Source organism: Mustelus asterias, unplaced genomic scaffold, assembly GCF_964213995.1.
Source record: "Mustelus asterias unplaced genomic scaffold, sMusAst1.hap1.1 HAP1_SCAFFOLD_357, whole genome shotgun sequence".
Taxonomy (NCBI): Eukaryota; Metazoa; Chordata; class Chondrichthyes; order Carcharhiniformes; family Triakidae; genus Mustelus; species Mustelus asterias.
The window spans coordinates 115254-140116 of NW_027590316.1; the positions used below are offsets into that span (position 1 = coordinate 115254).

The following is a 24863-nucleotide window of genomic DNA, read 5'->3' on the forward strand; positions in this document are numbered from 1 at the left end:
CTCGCCCGCTTCTCCGCAACCCCTCACTCCACAACCTCTCCACCCGCAACCCCTCACCCCCTGCCCCTCACCCCCATCCCCCGCAACTACTCACCCCAACCTCTCTCCCCCGCCCCCTCAATACCAATTGAGTCTAATCAATGTACTTGGACTATCAGCGACCATACCTTGTGTATTGATGTGTTTGTCCAGAAGCTTCTTCAATCAGAGAGTCCCTGCCTCCAGCAGCCACTCAGGCAGCGAGGTCCAGATTTCCAACACAGTCTGCTCAACATTCTGTCCCCACATCCCCTCTGAAACACACTCACCTTTAACCTCTGCCCTTTGGTCAAACCCAGACCAAGATGGCACTGGGCATGCGCTCTCCCCACATTGCCCCTCACAAAGATGGCACTGAACATGCGCTCTCCCCACATTGCCCCTCACAAAGATGGCACTGAACATGCGCTCTCCTCACATTGCTCCTCACAAAGATGGCGGCAGCACAGGCGCACAACCCCGCTGTAAACATGGCGGCGGTGAACTCGGGGCAGAAACGGGGAACAATACTGGGCTCCCGCTGGGTACAAACGGGGAACCGGCGATTCCATTCTCTGAGTTTCCGCTGTACACAAACCTGGTTATGAATCCTCTCCGCCCACCCGCCGGATCCATCGCTCCCCCGAGCCGCCATTCCACTCACTGACATCAAATCACCCATTGCCATCCCGCACACTGCGCATGCTCCACTCCCAGCCCCGCCCCTCATTCACTCCGATTGGTTGGAGGACCAGCCCCTCCCGCTCGGTAATCCAGTCCCGCCCCCTTCTCCTCCTATTGGTCCGGAGCTGCCGTCAATCAGCCGGGCATTGTGACGGTGTAAGATGGTGGGCGGGGCCACAGCACCAGGTTAAAGGTCAACAGGTCTATTTGGCAGCACAAGACACGAGCTTTCGGAGCACTGCTCCTTGATCAGGGGAGTGGGAGATGTGTTCACAAACAGGGCCGACAGAGACACTAACTCAATTTACACAATGATGGTTGGAATGTGAGTCTTCGGGGAAGCGTTCTCCAAGGCTGCCTTCACCACACACGACAGCGCAGAGTCACTGCGCAGAGACTGATAGTCAAGTTCCACACACATGAGGACGGCCCCAACCGCCATCTTGGGTTCATGTCACACTATCTGGATGACCTGGATGAGGAAGTGGAGGGATGGGTTGGTAAGTTTGCCGACGACACGAAGGTTGGTGGGGTTGTGGACAGTCTGGAGGGATGTCAGAAGTTACAGAGGGACATAGATAGGATGCAAGACTGGGCGGACAAGTGGCAGATGGACTTCAACCCAGATAAATGCGTCGTGGTCCATTTTAGCAGGTCGAATGGGATGAAGGAGTACAATATTAAGGGAAAGACTCTTAGTACTGTAGAGGATCAGAAGGACCTTGGGGTCCGGGTCCATAGGACTCTAAAATTGGCCCTGCAGGTGGAGGAGGTGGTTAAGAAGGCGTATGGTGTGCTGGCCTTTATCAATCGAGGGATTGAGTTCAGGAGTCCGGGGATAATGATGCAGCTATATAAGACCCTCGTCAGACCCCACTTGGAGTACTGTGCTCAGTTCTGGTCGCCTCATTACACGAAGGATGTGGAAAAGATTGAAAGGGTGCAGAGGAGATTTACAAGGATGTTGCCTGGATTGAGTGGCATGCCTTATGAGGATAGGCTGAGGGAGCTCGGTCTTTTCTCCTTGGAGAGACGTAGGATGAGAGAAGACCTAATAGAGGTATATAAGATGTTGAGAGGCTTTTTCCCAGGGTGGAAATGGCTGCTATGAGAGGACACAGGTTTAAGTTGCTGGGGGGGGGGGGGGGGGGGGGGGTAGGTACTGGGGAAATGTTAGGGGGAAGTTTTTCACACAGAGGGTGGTGGGTGAGTGGAATCGGCTGCCGTCAGTGGTGATGGAGGCAAACTCAATAGGGTCTTTTAAGAGACTCCTGGTTGAGTCCATGGGACTTAATAGGATGGAGGGTTATAGGTAGGCCTAAAAGGTAGGGTTATGTTCGGCAAAACTTGTGGGGCCGAAGGGCCTGTTTTGTGCTGTAGTTTTCTATGTTTCTATCTGTAACCCCCACGACTTGCCTGGCCTTGCAGAATCTCACTAACTGTCCTGTCTGGAGACAATACACATCTTTCACCGCTGCTCTACCCTCTCTCCACTCACATTGTCTGTACCTTTCAGACTTGCTTACCTGTAAAGACTCGCATTCCAACCGTTATAATGCACTGGCTAAAGCCAAACACAGTAAGAAGTTTAACAACACCAGGTTAAAGTCCAACAGGTTTATTTGGTAGCAAAAGCCACACAAGCTTTCGGAGCTCCAAGCCCCTTCTTCAGGTGAGTGGGAATTCTGTTCACAAACAGAGCATATAAAGACACAGACTCTATTTACATGAATAATGGTTGGAATGCGAATACTTACAGCTAATCAAGTCTTTAAGATACAAAGAACGAGAGTGGAGAGAGCATTAAGACAGGCTAAAAAGATGTGTATTGTCTCCAGACAAGACAGCCAGTGAAACGTTGCAGGTCCAGGCAAGCTGTGGGGGTTACAAATAGTGTGACATGAACCCAATATCCCGGTTGAGACCGTCCTCGTGTGAGCGGAACTTGGCTATCGTTTTCTGCTCAGCGACTCTGCGCTGTCGTGTGTCGTGAAGGCCGCCTTGGAGAACGCTAACCTGAAGATCCAAGGCTGAATGCCCGTGACTGCTGAAGTGCATAAACATGAGGAGAGAAACAGTCAGTAACACAGGGTGCTGGGGGGAGAGGGGTTACTGAATGACAGTGTGAGGGAGCTGCATTAACATCAGTGCAGATTCAGTCAGTAACACAGGGTGCTGGGGGAGAGGGGATACTGAGTGACAATGTGTGGGAGCTGGATTAACATCATTAGAGACACAGTCAGTAACACAGGTGCTGGGGGAGAGGGGTGACTGGGTGACAGTGTGAGGGAGCTCTACTAACATCAGCAGAGATACAGTCAGTAACACAGGGTGCTGGGAAAAGGGGTTACTGAGTGACAGTGTGAGGGAGCTGGACTAACATCAGTACAGACACAGTCAGTAACACAGGGTGCTGGGGGAGAGGGGTTACTGAGTGACAGTGTGAGGGAGCTGGATTAACATTAGTACAGATACAGTCAGTAACACAGGGTGCTGGGGGAGAGGGATTACAGAGTGCCAGTGTGAGGGAGCTGGATTAACATCAGTACAGATACAGTCAGGAACACAGGGTGCTGGCGGAGAGGGGTTACAGAGTGACAGTGTGAGGGAGCTGGATTAACATCAGTGAAGACACAGTCAGTAACACAGGGTGCTGGGGGAGAGGGGTTACTGAGTGACAGTGTGAGGGAGCTGGATTAACATCAGTACAGATACAGTCAGTAACACAGTGTGCTGGGGGCGAGGGGTTACTGAGTGACAGTGTGAGGGAGCTGGTTTAACATCAGTGCAGATACAGTCAGTAACACAGGGTGCTGGGGGGAGAGGGGTTGCTGAGTGACAGTGTGAGGGAGCTGGTTTAACATCAGTGCAGATACAGTCAGTAACACAGGGTGCTGGGGGGAGAGGGGTTGCTGAGTGACAGTGTGAGGGCGCTGGATTAACATCAATAGAGACACAGTCAGTAACACAGGTGCTGGGGGGAGAGGGGTGACTGAGTGACAGTGTGAGGGAGCTGGATTAACATTAGTACAGATACAGTCAGTAACACAGGGTGCTGGGGGAGAGGGGTTACTGAGTGACAGTGTGAGGGAGCTGGATTAACATCAGTACAGATACAGTCAGTAACACAGGGGCTGGAGTAGGGGGGCGACTGAGTGTCAGTGTGAGGGAGCTGGATTAACATTAGTACAGACACAGTCAGGAACACAGGGTGCTGGGGGAGATGGGTTACAGAGTGACAGTGTGAGGGAGCTGGATTAACATCAGTACAGACACAGTCAGTAACACAGGGTGCTGGGGGAGAGGGGTTACTGAGTGACAGTGTGAGGGAGCTGGATTAACATCAGTACAGACACAGTCAGTAACACAGGGTGCTGGGGGAGATGGGTTACAGAGTGACAGTGTGTGGGAGCTGGATTAACATCAGTACAGACACAGTCAGTAACACAGGGTGCTGGGGGAGAGGGGTTACTGAGTGACAGTGTGAGGGAGCTGGATTAACATCAGTATAGATGCAGTCAGTAACACAGGGTGCTGGGGGAGAGGGGTTACTGAGTGACAGTGTGAGGGAGCTGGATTAACATCAGTACAGACACAGTCAGTAACACAGGGTGCTGGGGGAGATGGGTTACAGAGTGACAGTGTGTGGGAGCTGGATTAACATCAGTACAGACACAGTCAGTAACACAGGGTGCTGGGGGAGAGGGGTTACTGAGTGACAGTGTGAGGGAGCTGGATTAACATCAGTATAGATACAGTCAGTAACACAGGGTGCTGGGGGAGAGGGGTTACTGAGTGACAGTGTGAGGGAGCTGGATTATCATCAGTACAGACACAGTCAGTAACACAGGGTGCTGGGGGAGATGGGATACTGAGTGACGGTGTGAGGGAGCTGCATTAACATCAGTACAGACACAGTCAGTAACACAGGGTGCTGGGGGGAGAGTGGTTACTGAATTACAGTGTGAGGGAGCTGCATTATCATCAGTACAGATTCAGTCAGTAACACAGGGTGCTGGGGGAGAGGGGATACTGAGTGACAGTGTGAGGGAGCTGGTTTAACATCAGTGCAGATACAGTCAGCAACACAGGGTGCTGGGGGGAGAGGGGTTACTGAGTGACAATGTGTTGGAGCTGGATTAACATCATTAGAGACACAGTCAGTAACACAGGTGCTGGGGGGAGCGGGGTGACTGAGTGACAGTGTGAGGGAGCTGTACTAACATCAGTAGAGATACAGTCAGTAACACAGGGTGCTGGGAAAAGGGGTTACTGAGTGACAATGTGAGGGAGCTGGACTAACATCAGTCAAGATACAGTCAGTAACATAGGGTGCTGGGGGGAGGGGTTACTGAGTGACAGTGTGAGGGAGCTGCATTAACATCAGTACAGATACAGTCAGTAACACAGGGTGCTGGGGAAGAGGGTTACTCAATGACAGTGTGAGGGAGCTGGATTGACATCAGTCGAGATACAGTCAGGAACACAGGGTGCTGGGGGAGAGGGATTACTCAGTCACAGTGTGAGGGATCTGGATTAACATCAGTGCAGATTCAGTCAGTAACACAGGGTGCTGGGGGAGAGGGGATACTGAGTGACAGTGTGAGGGAGCTGGTTTAACATCAGTGCAGATACAGTCAGTAACACAGGGTGCTGGGGGGAGAGGGGTTACTGAGTGAGTGTGAGGGAGCTGGTTTAACATCAGTGCAGATACAGTCAGTAAGACAGGGTGCTGGGGGGGAGAGGGGTTACTGAGTGACAATGTGTGGGAGCTGGATTAACATCAATAGAGACACAGTCAGTAACACAGGTGCTGGGGGGAGAGGGGTGACTGAGTGACAGTGTGAGGGCGCTGGATTAACATGAGTACAGATACAGACAGTAACACAGGGTGCTGGGGGAGAGGGGTTACAGAGTGACAGTGTGAGGGAGCTGGATTAACATTAGCACAGATACAGTCAGTAACACAGGGTGCTGGGGGAGAGGGGTTACAGAGTGACAGTGTGAGGGAGCTGGATTAACATCAGTACAGATACAGTCAGTAACACAGAGTGCTGGGGGAGAGGGGTTACTGAGTGACAGTGTGAGGGAGCTGGACTAACATCAGTCAAGATACAGTCAGTAACACAGGGTGCTGGGGGAGAGGGGTTACTGAGTGACAGTGTGAGGGAGCTGGATTAACATCAGTACAGACACAGTCAGTAACACAGGGTGCTGGGGGAGAGGGGTTACTGAGTGACAGTGTGAGGGAGCTGGATTAACATTAGTACAGATACAGTCAGTAACACAGGGTGCTGGGGGAGATGGGTTACAGAGTGACAGTGTGAGGGAGCTGGATTAACATCAGTACAGATACAGTCAGTAACACAGTGTGCTGGGGGAGAGGGGTTAATGAGTGACAGTGTGAGGGAGCTGGATTAACATCAGTACAGACACAGTCAGGAACACAGGGTGCTGGGGGAGAGGGGTTACAGAGTGACAGTGTGAGGGAGCTGGATTAACATCAGTACAGACACAGGCAGTAACACAGGGTGCTGGGGGAGAGGGGTTACTGAGTGACAGTGTGAGGGAGCTGGATTAACATCAGTACAGATACAGTCAGTAACACAGTGTGCTGGGGGAGAGGGGTTACTGAGTGACAGTGTGAGGGAGCTGGATTAACATCAGTACAGACACAGTCAGGAACAAAGGGTGCTGGGGAGAGGGGTTACAGAGTGACAGTGTGAGGGAGCTGGATTAACATCAGTACAGACACAGTCAGTAACACAGGGTGCTGGGGGAGAGGGGATACTGAGTGACAGTGTGAGGGAGCTGGATTAACATCAGTACAGATACAGTCAGTAACACAGTGTGCTGGGGGAGAGGGGTTACTGAGTGACAGTGTGAGGGAGCTGGATTAACATCAGTACAGACACAGTCAGTAACACAGGGTGCTGGGGGAGAGGGGTTACTGAGTGACAGTGTGAGGGAGCTGGATTAACATCAGTACAGACACAGTCAGTAACACAGGGTGCTGGGGGAGAGGGGTTACTGAGTGACAGTGTGAGGGAGCTGGATTAACATCAGTACAGATACAGTCAGTAACACAGGGTGCTAGGGGAGAGGGTTTACTCAGTCACAGTGTGAGGGAGCTGGATTAACATCAGTACAGATACAGTCAGTAACACAGGGTGCTGGGGAAGAGGGTTACAGAGTGACAGTGTGAGGGAGCTGGATTAACATCAGTAGAGATACAGTCAGTAACACAGGGTGCTGGGGGAGAGGGATTACTCAGTCACAGCGTGAGGGAGCTGGATTAACATCAGTACCGATTCAGTCAGTAACACAGGGGTCTGGGGAGATGGGATACTGAGTGACAGTGTGAGGGAGCTGCATTAACATCAGTACAGATACAGTCAGTAACACAGGGTGCTGGGGGGAGAGGGGTTACTGAATTACAGTGTGAGGGAGTTGCATTAGCATCAGTACAGACTCAGTCAGTAACACAGGGTGCTGGGGGAGAGGGGTTACTGAATGACAGTGTGAGGGAGCTGCATTAACATCAGTACAGATTCAGTCAGTAACACAGGGTGCTGGGGGAGAGGGGTTACTGAATGACAGTGTGAGGGAGCTGCATTAACATCAGTACAGATTCAGTCAGTAACACAGGGTGCTGGGGGGGAGAGGGGATACTGAGTGACAGTGTGAGGGAGCTGGATTAACATCAGTGCAGATACAGTCAGTAACACAGGGTGCTGGGGGGAGAGGGGTTGCTGAGTGACAGTGTGAGGGAGCTGGTTTAACATCAGTGCAGATACAGTCAGTAACACTGGGTGCTGGGGGGAGAGGGGTTACTGAGTGACAATGTGTTGGAGCTGGATTAACATCATTAGAGACACAGTCAGTAACACAGGTGCTGGAGGGGAGCGGGGTGACTGAGTGACAGTGTGAGGGAGCTGTACTAACATCAGTAGAGATACAGTCAGTAACACAGGGTGCTGGGAAAAGGGGTTGCTGAGTGACAGTGTGAGGGATCTGGTTTAACATCAGTCAAGATACAGTCAGTAACACAGGGTGCTGGGGGCAGAGGGGTTACTGAGTGACAGTGTGAGGGAGTTGGATTAACATCAGTACAGACACAGTCAGTAACACAGGGTTCTGGGGGAGAGGGGTTACTGAGTGACAGTGTGAGGGAGCTGGATTAACATTAGTACAGATACAGTCAGTAACACAGGGTGCTGGGGGAGAGGGGTTACAGAGTGACAGTGTGAGGGAGCTGGATTAACATCAGTACAGATACAGTCAGGAACACAGGGTGCTGGGGGAGAGGGGTTACAGAGTGACAGTGTGAGGGAGCTGGATTAACATCAGTACAGACACAGTCAGTAACACAGGGTGCTGGGGGAGAGAAGTTACTGACTGACAGTGTGAGGGAGCTGGATTAACATCAGTACAGATACAGTCAGTAACACAGTGTGCTGGGTGAGACGGGTTACTGAGTGACAGTGTGAGGGAGCTGGATTAACATCAGTACAGATACAGTCAGTAACACAGGGTGCTGGGGGAGAGGGGATACAGAATGACAGTGTGAGGGAGCTGCATTAACATCAGTACAGACACAGTCAGGAACACAGGGTGCTGGGGGGGAGAGGGATTACTGCGTGACAGTGTGAGGGAGCTGGACTAACATCAGTACAGATACAGTCAGTCACACAGGGTGCTGGGGAAGAGGGTTACTCAGTGACAGTGTGAGGGAGCTGGATTAACATCAGTCGAGATACAGTCAGGAACACAGGGTGCTGGGGGAGAGGGATTACTCAGTCACAGTGTGAGGGATCTGGATTAACATCAGTACAGATTCAGTCAGTAACACAGGGTGCTGGGGGAGAGGGGATGCTGAGTGACAGTGTGAGGGAGCTGGTTTAACATCAGTGCAGATACAGTCGGTAACACAGGGTGCTGGGGGGAGAGGGGCTACTGAGTGACAGTGTGAGGGATCTGGTTTAACATCAGTGCAGATACAGTCAGTAACACAGGGTGCTGGGGGCAGAGGGGTTACAGAGTGACAGTGTGAGGGAGCGGGATTAACATCAATAGAGACACAGTCAGTAACACAGGTGCTGGGGGGAGAGGGGTGACTGAGTGTCAGTGTGAGGGAGCTGGATTAACATTAGTACAGATACAGTCAGTAACACAGGGTGCTGGGGGAGAGGGGTTACAGAGTGACAGTGTGAGGGAGCGGGATTAACATCAGTACAGATACAGTCAGTAACACAGGGTGCTGGGGGAGAGGGGTTACTGAGTGACAGTGTGAGGGAGCTGGAATAACATCAGTACAGATACAGTCAGTAACACAGGGGCTGGAGTATGGGGGCGACTGAGTGTCAGTGTGAGGGAGCTGTACTAACATCAGTAGAGATACAGTCAGTAACACAGGGTGCTGGGGGAGAGGGGTTACTGAGTGACAGTGTGAGGGAACTGGATTAACATCAGTACAGACACAGTCAGTAACACAGGGTGCTGGGGGAGAGGGGTTACTGAGTGACAGTGTGAGGGAGCTGGATTAACATTAGTACAGATACAGTCAGTAACCCAGGGTCTGGGGGAGATGGGTTACAGAGTGACAGTGTGAGGGAGCTGGATTAACATCAGTACAGATACAGTCAGGAACACAGGGTGCTGGGGGAGAGGGGTTACATAGTGACAGTGTGAGGGAGCTGGATTAACATCAGTACAGACACAGTCAGTAACACAGGGTGCTGGTGGAGAGGCGTTACTGAGTGACAGTGTGAGGGAGCTGGATTAACATCAGTACAGATACAGTCAGTAACACAGTGTGCTGGGGGAGAGGGGTTACTGAGTGACAGTGTGAGGGAGCTGTATTAACATCAGTACAGACACAGTCAATAACACAGGGTGCTGGGGGAGAGGGGTTACTGAGTGACAGTGTGAGGGAGCTGGATTAACATCAGTACAGATTCAGTCAGTAACACAGGGTGCTGGGGGAGAGGGGTTACAGAGTGACAGTGTGAGGGAGCTGGATTAACATCAGTACAGATACAGTCAGGAACACAGGGTGCTGGGGGGAGAGGGATTACTGTGTGACAGTGTGAGGGAGCTGGATTAACATCAGTACAGATACAGTCAGTAACACAGGGTGCTGGGGAAGAGGGTTACTGAGTGACAGTGTGAGGGAGCTGGATTAACATCAGTCGAGATACAGTCAGGAACACAGGGTGCTGGGGGAGAGGGATTACTCAGTCACAGTGTGAGGGAGCTGGATTAACATCAGTACAGATTCAGTCAGCAACACAGGGTGCTGGGGGAGAGGGGATACTGAGTGACAGCGTGAGGGAGCTGGTTTAACATCAGTGCAGATACAGTCAGTAACACAGGGTGCTGGGGGGAGAGGGGTTACTGAGTGACAATGTGTGGGAGCTGGATTAACATCATTAGAGACACAGTCAGTAACACAGTTGCTGGGGGGAGAGGGGTGACTGAGTGACAGTGTGAGGGAGCTGTACTAACATCAGTAGAGATACAGTCAGTAGCACAGGGTGCTGGGAAGTGGCGTTACAGAGTGACATTGTGAGGGAGCTGAACTAACATCAGTCAAGATACAGTCAGTAACACAGGGTGCTGGGGGAGAGGGGTTACTGAGTGACAGTGTGAGGGAGCTGGATTAACATCAGTACAGACACAGTCAGTAACACAGGGTGCTGGGGGAGAGGGGTTACAGAGTGACAGTGTGAGGGAGCTGGATTAACATCAGTACAGTCACAGTCAGTAACACAGGGTGCTGGGGGAGAGGGGTTACTGAGTGACAGTGTGAGGGAGCTGGATTAACATCAGTACAGACACAGTCAGTAACACAGGGTGTTGGGGGAGAGCGGTTACTGAGTGACAATGTGAGGGAGTTGGATTAACATCAGTGCAGATACAGTCAGTAACACAGGGTGCTGGGGGAGAGGGTTTACTCAGTCACAGTGTGAGGGAGCTGGATTAACATCTGTACAGATAGTCAGTAACATAGGGTGTTGGGGGAGAGGGGTTACTGAGTGACAGTGTGAGGGAGCTGGATTAACATCAGTACAGATGCAGTCAGTAACACAGGGTGCTGGGGGAGAGGGGTTACAGCGTAACAGTGTGAGAGAGTTGAATTGACATCAGTGCAGATACAGTCAGTAACACAGTGTGCTGGGGGAGAGGGATTACTGAGTGACAGTGTGAGGGAGTTGGACTAACATCAGTACAGATACAGTCAGTAACACAGGGTGCTGCGGGGAGAGGGGTTACTGAGTGACAGTGTGAGGGAGCTGGATTAACATCAGTACAGATACAGTCAGTAACACTGGGTGCTGCGGGGAGAGGGGTGACTCAGAGACTGTGCGAGGGTGCTGAATTAACATTAGTAGAGATACCGTCAGTAACACACGGTGTTATGGGGAGAGATTGAGCAGATTGGGTTTGTACTCGTTGGAGTTTAGAAGGCTGAGGGATGATCTTATAGAGGCCTATAAGATAATGAAAGGGCTGGATATGGTAGAAGTGGAGGGAATGTGGTGATATAAACAGGGCCTAGTTTTAAGGCTGATTAAATTGGATATCCTAAATTAAAGAATTGGGCACATTGAAATCAAACACAGTCAAACCGCAGGCAGGCCAATTGTACAATACACAAATGTGTCTGGGCCTGACCCATCAACCACCCATCAAAGGTCGTTACACTCTACTTGAGACTTAGCAGGAGATCATGGCACCTCATTGAAATGCATCGGTCTATTGTTAGAAGCCCAGATCGGGCCAGACTTTCTGTCACCAAGAGATCCTGTAGAAAGCTTACCTGATAACAAGTTTAACAACATGGAGATGGACACCTGGGGGGCGGACCCTGGTGTCCTGTCAGGCAGACATCAAGAAACCCACTGGGTATTGGAACCCCCTCCTGGGACCTCAGAGTCGTGTGAGGTAACGCATTTAGAAAAGGCAAATAAGCCGATGAAATACACAATAAATGGATGGATTGGGGAAAGAGAGGCCAAAGAAACAGAGATATGTTGGAATCCAGGACAAGCTGCATATACAGAATATTGGTCAAGGCATTAAATGTAAGAAGTTACATTAATCTTATCTTCTGTCTGCAAAAAATCCCTGTCTCTTCATTTCTGTGTCGTCTGTGTAATTTCTATCCCTGATCCTCTGCATCAATGAGATAGAAATTTCTTGCAACTTGCTGAAATGAAACAAATTGGAAATGTGATTGTCTCCCTTTTCAGTGAGGCTCACAGCTTTACCCTCTGTGTGAAAGCTGCTGCCCATCCTCAGCATGGAATTCAATTTAAACATTCCCCACTTACTGCAGAGAAGGGAGCGGCCCCATTCCAGGCATCAAATTCAACCAGTTTGACAACCTGCGGCTAATTCAACTGTCAACAAGTTTCATTCGAAATTTTACTTTAACTCTTCTTGTTCCAGAGATGTTCAGTAAATCCGTCAAATGATAAGAAACAAATTCCAACTGGGACTTCGGAATTTTGAGCAAACATTGATTTCCTGATATTTGTGGTTTCACCCCAGAGCCCAGGAGCCAGTTCCTTGTCAATGAGCTGAGAGAAGGACTGTTTCTATACATGGAGATTAACCGTTTAACTTCCAAACTGAATGATCTCTGAGCAACAATGGCTGCAGCTGTTGGGCAGTGAGCACGAACACTCCAGTTACATTTATTATTGTAAACCAGCAACAGAGACACCAAACACGGTGGATTCTGACCCAATGGAGTTATTCAAGAAGATGCTCAGAATTTCATTCACTCAGGATGACAAGTGAAGTGAATCTATGGCAGGTCATCGTCAACTGTCCTTATCGAGGATGACATCTACTCAGGGTAAATGGAGTTAAGATGCAGATGAGGCAAAATATAATTAATTAGAGGAATAGGCTCAAGGGGCAGAATAATTGCCTCCTGTAACTGTATTTAAATGTTGGTTGAATAATGAAGTGTGAAACTTCTGGAGGATTTGCACCTCCCTTTTAATCAGTTGATCTTGGATTGTTTATTTCAGATGGTGCAACATTTTTATTCAGAGAATGATCAGATAATCGGTTTCAAAGGTCAAACTTTAGAAACCATAGTTTGGCAAAAACACTTGCAATGTTCCATCCTGTGCCATTTATAGAATCAAGCCCCTAAACTTACTGATAGTTTTATTCTGGGTTCAACCAAAATCTCTGAACAAGAGATTTGCTGTCGATTGGTTTTATATATACATATTTGGAAATTACTGATTTATAACCTGACCCAATATGCTGAAGATTCTAGATCGGATCCACAAGGTTAAATATCAATTTTAATGTCAAATTGATAACAGTAAGACAGGTGAGAGCAGTGTGCTCTCTAACACTGCTTCCAACTCTCCATCTCTGTTGGGCGAGTCCCACTGGTTCTCCTGCACCCACCTGGCAGGACAAGACAACAACTCAGGTTGTTGTTTTACTGTGTGTAAATTACAGACAGTGTGGGCCTCCAAATGAAAAGAGAGAATCGAGCCAAAGTTTTGAGTCAGGATGACCCTTCATCAGAACTTTTATTTTAGCTCATACTTTAACATCCTAAGGCGTTCTATAAATATGTGAAGAGTAAAAGGATGAGACATGAAGGAATAGGGCCTATAAAACGTGAAGGCGGGAAAATCAGTACGGAACCAGTATAAATGGCAGAGGTGCTTAATGAGAATTTTGTCTCGGTTTTCACAGAGGAGAAGGACATGGGTGGATGTACTGTGGGCATGCGATGGACTGAAAAGATTGAGTATGTGGACTTTAACAAAGAGGTTGTGCTGGAATCTTTGAATGGCATCAAGAAAGATAAGTCGCCGGGTCCGGATGGGATGTACCCCAGGTTACTGTGGGAGGCGAGGGAAGAGATTGCAGAGCCTCTGGCGATAATCTTTGCATCGTCGATGGAGATGGGAGAGGTGCCGGAGGATTGGAGGATTGCGGATGTGGTTCCTATTTTCAAGAAGGGGAATAGGGATAGCCCAGGAAATTACCGACCGGTGAGTCTAACCTCAGTGGTTGGTAAGCTGATGGAGAAGATCCTGAGGGACAAGATTTATGAGCATTTGGAGAGGTTTAGTATGCTCAGGAATACTCAGCATGGCTTTGTAAAAGGCAGATCGTGCCTTACGAGCCTGGCGGAGTTCTTCGAAAATGTGACTAAACACATTGACAAAGGGAAAGCGGTAGATGTGGTTTATATGGATTTTAGCAAGGCGTTTGATAAGGTCCCCCATGCAAGGCTTCTAGAAAAAGTGAGAGGGCATGGGATCCAAGGGGCTGCTGCCCTGTGGATCCAGAACTGGTTTGCCCAAAGGAGGCAGAGAGTGTGTATGGATGGGTCTTTTTCTAAATGGAGGTCGGTCACCAGTGGTGTGCCCCAGGGATCTGTTCTGGGACCCTTGCTGTTTGACATTTTCATAAATGACCTGGATGAGGAAGTGGACGGATGGGTTGGTAAGTTTGCCGACGACACGAAGGTTGGTGGGGTTGTGGATAGTCTGGAGGGATGTCAGAGGTTACAGAGGGACATAGATAGGATGCAAGACTGGGCGGAGAAGTGGCAGATGGACTTCAACCCAGATAAATGCATCGTGGTCCATTTTGGCAATTCAAATTGGATGAAGGAGTACAATATTAAGGGAAAGACTCTTAGTACTGTGGAGGATCAGAAGGACCTTGGGGTCCGGGTCCATAGGACTCTAAAATCGGCCCCGCAGATGGAGGAGGTGGTTAAGAAGACGTATGGTGTGCTGGCCTTTATCAATCGAGGGATTGAGTTTAGGAGCCCGGGGATAATGATGCAGCTCTATAAGACCCTTGTCAGACCCCACTTGGAGTACTGTGCTCAATTCTGGTCGCCTCACTATGGGAAGGATGTGGAAAAGATTGAAAGGGTGCAGAGGCGATTTACAAGGATGTTGCCTGGATTGAGTGGCATGTCTTATGAGGATAGGCTGAGGGAGCTCAGTCTTTTCTCCTTGGAGAGACTTAGGATGAGAGGAGACCTAATAGAGGTATATAAGATGTTGAGAGGCATAGATCGGGTGAACTCTCAGAGGCTTTTTCCCAGGGTGGAAATGTCTGCTACGAGAGGACACAGGTTATAGGTGCTGGGGGGTAGGTACAGGGGAAATGTTAGGCGGAAGTTTTTCACACAGAGGGTGGTGGGCGAGTGGAATCGGCTGCCGTCAGTGGTAGTGGAGGCAAACTCAATAGGGTATTTTAAGAAACTCCTGGATGAGTACATGGGACTTAATAGGATGGAGGGTTATAGGTAGGCCTAAAAGGTAGGGATATGTTCGGCACAACTTGTGGGGCCGAAGGGCCTGTTTTGTGCTGTAGTTTTCTATGTTTCTATGTTTAAGTTTCCTGACCTACTAGCTGTAATTGAATTAGAATTTGACTGTATTTAATTCTTAGAAATCAGGAACACAGAGAGACTAAGTGAGTTGGTAAAGCTACAGCACAAAAAAACCCTGCAAATCTATGAATAGTCAGTGTGAGGCCATCCACTTCAGTTCTGATGTTCTAGTAACAGCTAACTGCATTCTAATGTTCCAGTGCAGAGTTAGCTGCGTTCTAATTCAGTAGTTCCAGTGCACTTAGTTACAGGAGCTAAGTTCAGACATAATTGCCCCACTCCCATGAAGCACCTCAGCACAGCTCTGTGCAGTCAGGGTCAAGTGTGGGTCAAGACTGGCAGGCCCCTGTCACATTAGGATCTTCTTTGGGGTATGGATTTCTGGGGACACTATCCCCAGGGGGCACCGCAGGGGTGATCAGTGCCAGTAATAGGAATTTCTTCAAATGTGGACTTACCATCTTAGGAAACAACACCCTCCAAGCACTGGGTGCAATTGACCAAGAACTCGCAGAACTCAGACTATACACACAGCAAGCGAGATATGCAGTAGACTATCAGCTAGCCAGACAAGGAGGGGTATGCACCATCATCAAAGGAAAATGCATCACATATGTACACGACGAGACATTAAACATAACAGCAGCCATGTCCGGGATACAAAAGCAATTGGATAGCTTTAAACAGGGATTTACAGGGACTGATGGGTGGTTAGGGTGGCTGTTTAACACAGTTTGGGGAGCATACATTATGACGGGATTAATTTTAGTAGTAGCCATCCTGTTCACACTCTGCCTGGGCCTAACCTGTATTAAAGTGATATGTGCAAATATTGCATCAAGAATGCTACCCACTGCCAGTATCCAGATGCAAGAATTTAACCACACCACAGAGGAAGAGGAACAACGGCAAGGACGACATCTGTACAAGTCACTGTACCTCTCAAGATCGTCCATGGGGGGTCAGCCATGAATGGGACCCCCTGGACGAGAGGAGGGACTGAAGTAGGCCATTTTCCAAAAGCCATATTTTTATTATCTCATCAATATTCACCTCATTAAACATATTCATTTATTGGACTGATTGGCACCATTTATAACGTGCCCACAATGCAGAGGGGAACACCCGAATGGACATTCGTTTAAATCCCCCTCTGCACAGCTGAGAGACCTTTCATTTCAAAGCCGACAAAAGCTTTGCCCAGCAACAGCACGAAGCTGCATTTTAAACCGGCCTTTGGCCAGAAGATCGGGATATCTGCGAGTCAAGGCCTGGAGTGGGTTATATGGCATAACCGGACTGTCAATAAAATATTACAGGAATAAAATGGCCAAGGCAGGCAAAGAAACTTAATAAACTAGGATAAAAAGAATAAGAGATTAGATTAAATCCCCCTACACACAGCAGGACAAAATGACATTAACACCTAATCTCGCAAGCATAGAATACAGACACAAAACAGTAGAGATCGATGTAGATAAGGGGACACATCGAGAGGATAATGGGAAACACATTAAAACACCGGGGCAAGAACAGGCAGTCCCATTAACACGGACACACACCATACAGATGCAAATTGACAAGTCTCTCCGGGAACTTCCTGACCAGACAGGCCATTTTATAAATATTGTAAAAATGTATGAGCAAATGTTCCCGCTCGAATTTGGATTCCTATAAATATCCAGAGCAAATGTATAACCATTGAGATCAACGTGGCCAAGCACTGTTTCTAAGCTGGCTACAGGGGTCTCCCTGGGTTCCCAGTAATTGTACATGAAAGAAAAACGCTTTGAACCTTGCCTTGCGACTCGACTTCCTTGAATGCACTGGTACAAGGGACTTTTCCCTACAACAAGATAGAGAGAGAGTAACAGAGAGAGGGAAGGAAAGGAATGGAGTGAGAGTCACAGAGAGGGAGAGGAAGTGATTGAGATAGAGTGTGTTCGGCAGAGTTCCTGCAATGCTGAGTACAATGGCCTTTTAAAGTACCACGCAGAACACAACAAATAGGAGCAGAAGTGGGCCATTCTGCTCCTCCCATTGATAAGATCATGGCTGATCTGACTGTGGCCTGAACTCTACTTTGCTGCGTGTCTCCCCATAATGCTCAACTCACTCTCTGGGGAAAGTGGTTAGCACTGCTGCTTCACAGCGCCGAGGACCTGGATTTGATACCCGGCTTGGGTCACTGTCTGTGCGGAGTTTGCATGTTCTCCCCGTGTCTGTGTAGGTTTCCTCCGGGTGCTCCGGTTTCCTCCCATATTCTGAAAGACGTGCTGGTTCGGTGCATTGATCCGAACAGGCGCCAACTAGAGGAATTTCACAGTAACTTCATTGCAGTGTTAATGTAAGACTGACTTGTGACCAATAAATGAATTTTAACTTTGACTTCTAAACACTAACCACCCCCTGAGAGAACAAATTATTCCTCCTCATCTCCATCTTTAATGGGAGCTGTATGAATTTTAAACTGTGCCCTCCCTGATACTAGATTCCCCCATGTTGGCCCTGTTCTGTGATAATACAGATGTTTAAAGATTATTCAGTAGTTCTTTAAGGATAGCAGACACAGGGAAAGAAGAAGTGACTCTGTACACAACAGATATATTTCAAGGGTATATATATGAGTGGGCAGTAATCTTCTCTCAGAATCAGACAGATTGTGGGTTCAGCTCAGAGCCTCAAATACTAGGCCCTTAGCATCGATCAGAGACTCCGAACACAGCATGATGGGAGAGCGGACAAAGGAAACTGGTGTTGAATTTGTGAGCCTTGCTTTGTGGGAAGCTTTAGTGCTTGGGGAGAATGTCAACTTCTGAATGGACCTACCATATATTAAGCTGATCTTTCACTACACACTATCGGTAACTGCAACACTATATTCTGCACCCTTTCCTCTCCTTCTCCCCTGTGTACTCTATGAACGGTATGTTTTGTCTGTATAGCGCACAAGAAACAATACTTTTCACTGCATCCCAATACAAATCAATCAAATCAAATCCAATTAACACGGTGAAGTTTGGACCCTGTGGGGTGACAGTTGTCTGAATACAGATTCTATCTTATTGTAACATTCAGGTACCACGTGTACTGAGCTCACCAGCGTTCTGTCTGTATTGTGTGAATCCAGTCTTGAAATATCCACTAATATTGCTAATTCTGCCAAAACAGAAACAGAAAGAGTGTTTGAATTCTCCGTGATTAGAGCCCTTAATGATAAACAACATGGTGGATGAGAGGGATAGAGAGAGAGAGGAAGAGATACAGAGTAACAGAGAGGTCGGGAGAATGAGAGAGAGCAATGCAGAGAGTAACAGTTGTCTGAATACAGATTCTATCTTATTGTAACATTAAGCTACCACATGTACTGAGCTCACCAGCATTTGCAGAAGCCATTATATAAATACTGTTCTGTCTGTATTGTGTGAATCCAATCTTGAAATTTGCACTCATGTTGCTAATTCTGCCAAGACAGAAACAGAAAGAGTGTTTGAATTCTCCGTGATTAGAGCCCTTAATGATAAACAACATGGTGGATGAGAGGGATAGAGAGAGAGAGGAAGAGAGAGAGAGATGGAGCGATGCAGAGTAACAGAGAGATAGGGAGAGGGAGCAATGCAGAGAGTAACAGTTAGACAGTGAGGAATAGAGATTAATTCAGATGGATAGTGAGTGACAGGGGAGTCCGAGACACTCCATAAGCAAGGTAAAGATTTGAAAATGGAGGAGTGTTTCTTATCCACTTATAATAGATAATCCACACTCACACCACTCACATTTCACACTCTCTGCTCAGTCCTGTGTTGGGGGGTGTTGAGTGTCGGATCAGTGTTTGCTTTTCTCAAACCGCACTGATATTCCCAACAAGGGCAAGAGGTTTGTGTTTAAAAATGTAAACATTTAAAAGCAAAACTAGACCGGATTTGGTTAAATCTCATGGGATCCAGGATGAGGTGGCCAAATGGATACAAAATTGGTTGATGACAGAAGACAGAAGGTGGTTGTCGAGGGTTGTTCTATTTTCAAACTGGAGGCCTGTGACCAGCCTCAGGGATCGGTGCTGGGTCCCCTGCTATTTGTAATTTATATTAATAATTTAGATGAGAATTTAGGAGGCATAGTTAGTAATTTTGCAGATGACACCAGGATTTGTGGCATAGTGGACAGTGAAGAAAGTTATCTCGGATTGCAACGGGATCTTGATCATTTGATCGAGTGGGCTGATGAATGGTGGATGGAGTTTAATTTAGATAAACGCAAGGTGATGCACTTTGGTAGATCGAACCAGCGCACTACTTAGTTAGTGGTAGGGCATTGGTGAGAGTTATAGAACAGAGATCTAGGCGTACAGATTCATAGCTCCTTGAAAGTGGAGTCACAATGGATAGAGTGGTGAAGAAGGCATTCCACATGCTTGGTTTCATTGGTCAGAATACTGAATGGGATTTGGGACATCATGTTGAAGTTGTACAAGACATTGGGTAAGGCCACACTTGGAATACTGTGTACTGTTCTGGTCACCCTATTATACCAAGGATATTACTAAACTAGGAAGTGTGCAGAAAAGAACTACTGGGATACTGCAGGGTCTTGATGGTTTGAGTTATAAGCAGAGGCTGCAAAGACTGGGACATTTTCTCCTGGAGCATAGGAGGCTTCGGGGTGGTCGAACAGTGGCCTCGCTGGATTCACTCTGTCCTTTCAGATTCAGTCTCACAGGCCTGGCTGTGTTCACTGTGTCCTTTGAGATTCAGTGTCACAAGCCTGGCTGGGATCACTCTATCCTTCGAGATTCAGTGTCACAGGCATTGCTGGGTTCTGTCTGTCGCTTGAGATACAGTCCCATATGCCTGGCTGGATTCACTCTGTTCTTTAGGATTCAGTGTCACAGGCCTGGCTGGGTTCAGTGCCAGGTTCACAGGAGTGCCCGTGTCAATTAGTAGTTCCCTCTCGCTCGATTTGAAGTCCCAACTATCTCAATTTGGAGTGCCCCCTATCTCGATTGCGAGTGACCCTCTAACGATTAGGAGTGTCCCATCTTGATTTGGAGTGTCCTGATCTGCAATAAGGGAGCCTTCTATCTCGATTAGGAATGGCCCCCTGTTTAGATTTGGACCAGTGACTATTTCAGTGAGGTGTGCCCCCCGTCATTTCTGAGTGTCCCCGGTCAATTAGGAACGCTGCCTACCTCGATTAGGTCTGCCCCTCCCTCGATTAGGAGTGCCCCGTATCTCGAATGATGGAGCCTTCTATATCAGTTCGGGGTGCCTCCTATTTAGATTTGGAGCAGCGACTAATTCAATTAGCAGTCCCCCCCCCATCGCCATTGGCAGTGCCCCCCTCCCCGTTGCCGTTAGCAGTGCCCCGCCGTCGCCGTTAGCAGTGCCCCCCTCCCCCCGTCACCGTTAGCAGTGTCCCCCCGTCACCGTTAGCAGTGCCCCCCCCGCCGCCGTTAGCAGTGCCCCCCCGCCCCTGTCACCGTTAGCAGTGACCCCTCCCCCCATCGCTGTTAGCAGTGCCCCCCCCCCCCCATCTCGATTGGGAGCACGCCGTATCTCGAATAAGAGAGACTTCTATCCCGATTAGGTGTGCTCCCATTTAGATTTAGAGCAGTGACAGTTTCAATTCTGAGTGCCCGCATATCAGCTTGCACTGCTCCTGTCAATGAGGAGTGCCCAGGTGAATCACAAGTGCCCCCAATTTCAGTTTGGAATGCCCCCATCTTGATTACATGCGCCCTTATCTCGATTAGAAGGCCATGGACCAAATCCTGAGTGGAATGACAAGAATCCAGACTTACCTGGATGAGATCTTGCTCATGGATTTGACTATTTTCCCAGTACTTGGAGAATACCTTAGAGGTTGCAGGAGCACGGCCTGCAAATCAAGAGAGAAATATGAGTTCTTCAAGGACTCCATTGAATGCCTGGGTCATGAAATGGATTGCACAAGGCCCAAGATGGAGGTCATCATGAAAGCCCCAAGACCAGACAATGTGTCCCAATTCAGGTGATTTTTGGGTCTAATTGTTGTACCTGTTAATCTCAGATACTTTCAACCAGTTTACTTACTCCAAGGTTTTACCCCGGTGCCCTTATTTGCAAGGTGGACAAGGACAAACATAAGTAAAGATTCAACAAGTTTATTAAATAACACTATTAACCCTTAAATTACCCACATAAAACAAGAGGATACCCCAGCAGATTCAAGTATACTACCCGTAAAGATGCTTTGGTTAAACTGCAGGCCCGATTCTCTGAGTCCCTCTGGTCTGTCGTCACGAAGGTGAGTCTCGATGGCCGCTTCTTCCTTCCTTCCTTCCTTCCTTCTCTGGTCAGTCTTCCGAATGGTCACGGCTGTCTCCCCTGTCGAGTCTTCGCTCCTTGTGCCTCTGAGTGTGTCCCTTTATCCCCAGCCTGCTTGCCTTTCCAGAAACTTCTCTGGCTTCTGGCCAATGAGGTCCCAGGAGGGGGTTCCAATACCCAGTGGGTTTCTTGATGTCTGCCTGACAGGACACCAGGGTCCGCCCCGCAGGTGTCCATCTCCATGTTGTTAAACTTGTTATCAGGTAAGCTTTCTACAGGATCTCTTGGTGACAGAAAGTCTGGCCCGATCTGGGCTTCTAACAATAGACCGATGCATTTCAATGAGGTGCCATGATCTCCTGCTAAGTCTCAAGTAGAGTGTAACGACCTTTGATGGGTGGTTGATGGGTCAGGCCCAGACACATTTGTGTATTGTACAATTGGCCTGCCTGCGGTGTGACTGTGATTGATTTCAATGTGCCCAATTCTTCAATTTAGGATATCCAATTTTATCAGCCTTAAAACTAGGCCCTGTTTATATCACCACATAATCAATTACTATGACAAGCTCATTCCGGATCTGGCGACAGCATTGAAACTGATGCTCCAGTTGCTGGTGAAAGGAGAGCCGTGGAAGTGAATTAAAAATAGGAGGCTTCTCTGGTGCTAAAGCAGGCTTTGAAGAGATTGGAAATGCGAGTTCAATTTAACCCAAAGTTACCGCTGCACCTTAAATGCGACGCCTCGCCCAATGGGATTGGGGTTGTCCTGTCTCACGTTATGTCAAACGGAGTGGAAGATCCATAGTATTCGCTTCTAGATCATTGACGAAAGCTGAGGAAAAGTTTGCTCGGGTGGAAAAAGGAGGCTGAGGCATCGTCTTTGCATCAAGAAATTAAAAGCTCTGCCATGATGATGTTGTGACGGAGCTCGAAGGGCTGAATTACTGACTCCCATTCATAATTCCTAAATTTTATCTTCCATCCTTGGACTATTCACTGGGATACCGTCCATGGCAGCAGTTTGATTGCAGAGGTGGGTGTTGGTGCTGTCAGTCAGAGAAACACGGCAATGCGGATGCTCTGTCAAGGCTGCCTTTGCCTGGAGATAAAGATGTTCCCGCTGGAATGTGCACACAATGCATTTCACACAAGAAGATAAAGTTCCGGTAACCGCTAACCAGTTACCCGGAATGATCCGGTTATGAGGCAGGGTGTGCAACTTGTCCAGAGAGGGACGACGAGTAGAAAGCACCTGGAGTTACAGCGGTAAATGTGCGGAAGCTGGGAGTTGTCGGTGTTGCTGGATGTTTATTCTGGGCTATGAGAGCCTCAATCCCCCATCATTAAGAGGAAAGGTGCTGGAACGGGAGCACCAAGAGCACCCGGGGGTGCTGCCAATGGAAGAAACAACAAGAAGCTGTATGTGGTGCTGGGGTTGAAAGTGGGATGGTGCGAATGCTGCGCTTGGGGACGGAAGGTGCCGCCCTTGCTGCCTCTTGCTGGCTGGAATGGCAGCGAATCCACAGCGAGTCGCTGCTTCATCACAATCTGCCCGACTCCACCCACACTGGCTGTCAATCACTCTGCTGGAGCGGCTTCCTATTGGCTGTGTTCAGCTGATGGACAGCAGAATGGACCAATGGAGAATGAGGGTGCAGTGATGGATTGTGCAATGAATCAATAAGGCTTTTGACAAGGTACCACATGGCAGGTTGTTGCACAACCTACATCATGGGACCCAGGGTGAGGTAGTTAAATGGATACAAAATTGGCTTGATGACAGAAGCCAGTGAATGGTTGTCCAGTGTTGTTTTTCAAACTGGAGGCCTGTGACCAGCGGTGTCCTCTGGGATCAGTGCTGGGTCCACTGTTATTTGTCATTTATATTAATGATTTGGATGAGAATATAGGAGGCATGGTTGGTAAGTTTGCAGATGACACCAAGATTGGTCGCACAGTGGACAGTGAAGAAGGTTATCTCGGATTGCAATGGGATCTTGATCAATTGGGCCAGTGGGCTGACGAATGGCAGATGGAGTTTAATTTGGACAAATGCGAGGTGATGCATTTTGGTAGATTGATCCAGGGCAGGACTTACTCAGTTAATGGTAGGGTGTTGGGGAGAGTTACGGAACAAAGAGATCTCGGGTACGGGTTCATGGCTCCTTGAAAGTGGAGTCACAGGTGGACAGAGTGGTGAGGAAGGCATTCGGCATGCCTGGTTTCATTGGTCAGAACATTGAATACAGGAGTTGGGACGTCTTGTTGAAGTTGTACAAGACATTGGTAAGGCCCCACTTGGAATACTGTGTACAGTTCTGGTCACCCTATTATAGAAAGGATATTATTAAACTAGAAAGAGTGCAGAAAAGATTTACTGGGATGCTACCGGGACTTGATGGATTGAGTTCGAAGGAGGAGTTGGATAGACTGGGACTTTTTTCTTTGGAGCGTAGGAGGCTGAGGGGTGATCTTATAGAGGTCTATAAAATAATGAGGGCACAGATCAGCTGGATAGTTCATGTCTTTTCCCAAAGGTCGGGGAGTCTAAACCTTAGAGGGCAGAGGTTGAAGGTGAGAGGGGCAATTATTTCACACAGAGGGTGGTGAGTGTCTGGAACGAGCTGCCAGAGGGAGGAGTAGAGGTGGGGACAATTGTCTTTTAAAAAGCATTTAGTTAGATGGGTATAGAGGGATATGGGCCAAATGTGGGCAATTGGGACGAGTTTAGGGGTTTAAAAACAGGGGCAGCCTGGACAAGTTGGGCTGAAGGGCCTGTTTCCATGCTGTATGTAAATCTGAATGATGACGCAATGAGGTGCCGCCCACTCAGTGACGTGGCTGGAAGCGGCCGTTAAACGGTTTCCGCGCGCGGCTGGAGGGGGCGTTCTGACGTCACTGCCGACGCACAGCACGTGACCTGGATCTGGCCAATAGGCGAGCGGACAAACAGCCGCCGCCGTCTCGAGTGCGGAGTTCAGGCGCCGCGCCGTTTCTGACTGCGTGTGCGGGCCTTTCCCAGCGGCGTTTCTCACTGCGTGTGCGGGGCTTTCCCAGCGGCGTTTCTCACTGCGTGTGCGGGGCTTTCCCAGTGACGTTCACACCGAATTTTTGAATAACGGTAAGGAATTAAATAAGAGAAAGAGTCTCCACTTCAGCGGCGCCGACTCTCGCTGACTGGGATTGTCCCCAGTGGCAGCGAGTCGCTGCTTCATCACAAGCTGCCCGAGTGCGCCCCGCACTGGCTGCCAATCATTCTGCTGGAGCGGGCTCCTATTGGCTGTGTTCATTTGACGGACAGCAGAATGCACCAATGGGGAATGAGGGTGCGGTGAGGTCCCGCCCACTCTGAAAGCGGCTCGCGGTCACGTGGGAACGGCCGTTCACGGTTTCTGCGCGCGGCTGGAGAGGGGGGGTCTGAAGTCACTGCCCGCTCACAGCACGTGACCGGGA

General features: G+C 48.8%; 1 protein-coding gene and 1 long non-coding RNA gene across 5 annotated transcripts in view; one reads left to right on the forward strand and one right to left on the reverse strand.

Annotated features, from left to right (window-relative positions):
- Positions 1-2306: 2306 nt before the first annotated feature.
- LOC144486473 (uncharacterized) lies at positions 2307-21044 on the reverse strand. 2 transcript variants are annotated; one of them, XR_013496268.1, is made up of 4 exons: positions 20904-21044; positions 18481-18566; positions 18204-18262; positions 2428-2749 (listed from the first exon to the last, which is right to left on the reverse strand). It is a non-coding gene; the product is annotated as an uncharacterized LOC144486473 (long non-coding RNA). The 2 variants fall into 2 exon arrangements; XR_013496267.1 differs by lacking the exon at positions 18481-18566 and having other exon boundaries at positions 2307-2749; positions 20904-21021.
- The window catches only part of LOC144486471 (NACHT, LRR and PYD domains-containing protein 3-like), an 87728-nt gene continuing 83794 nt past the window's right edge, over positions 20930-24863 (forward strand). For all 3 annotated transcript variants that reach the window (XM_078204511.1, XM_078204510.1, XM_078204515.1), the window contains exon 1: positions 20930-24531. The gene's annotated coding sequence lies outside the window, so the exon portion shown is untranslated. The remainder of the gene's footprint in view (positions 24532-24863) is intronic.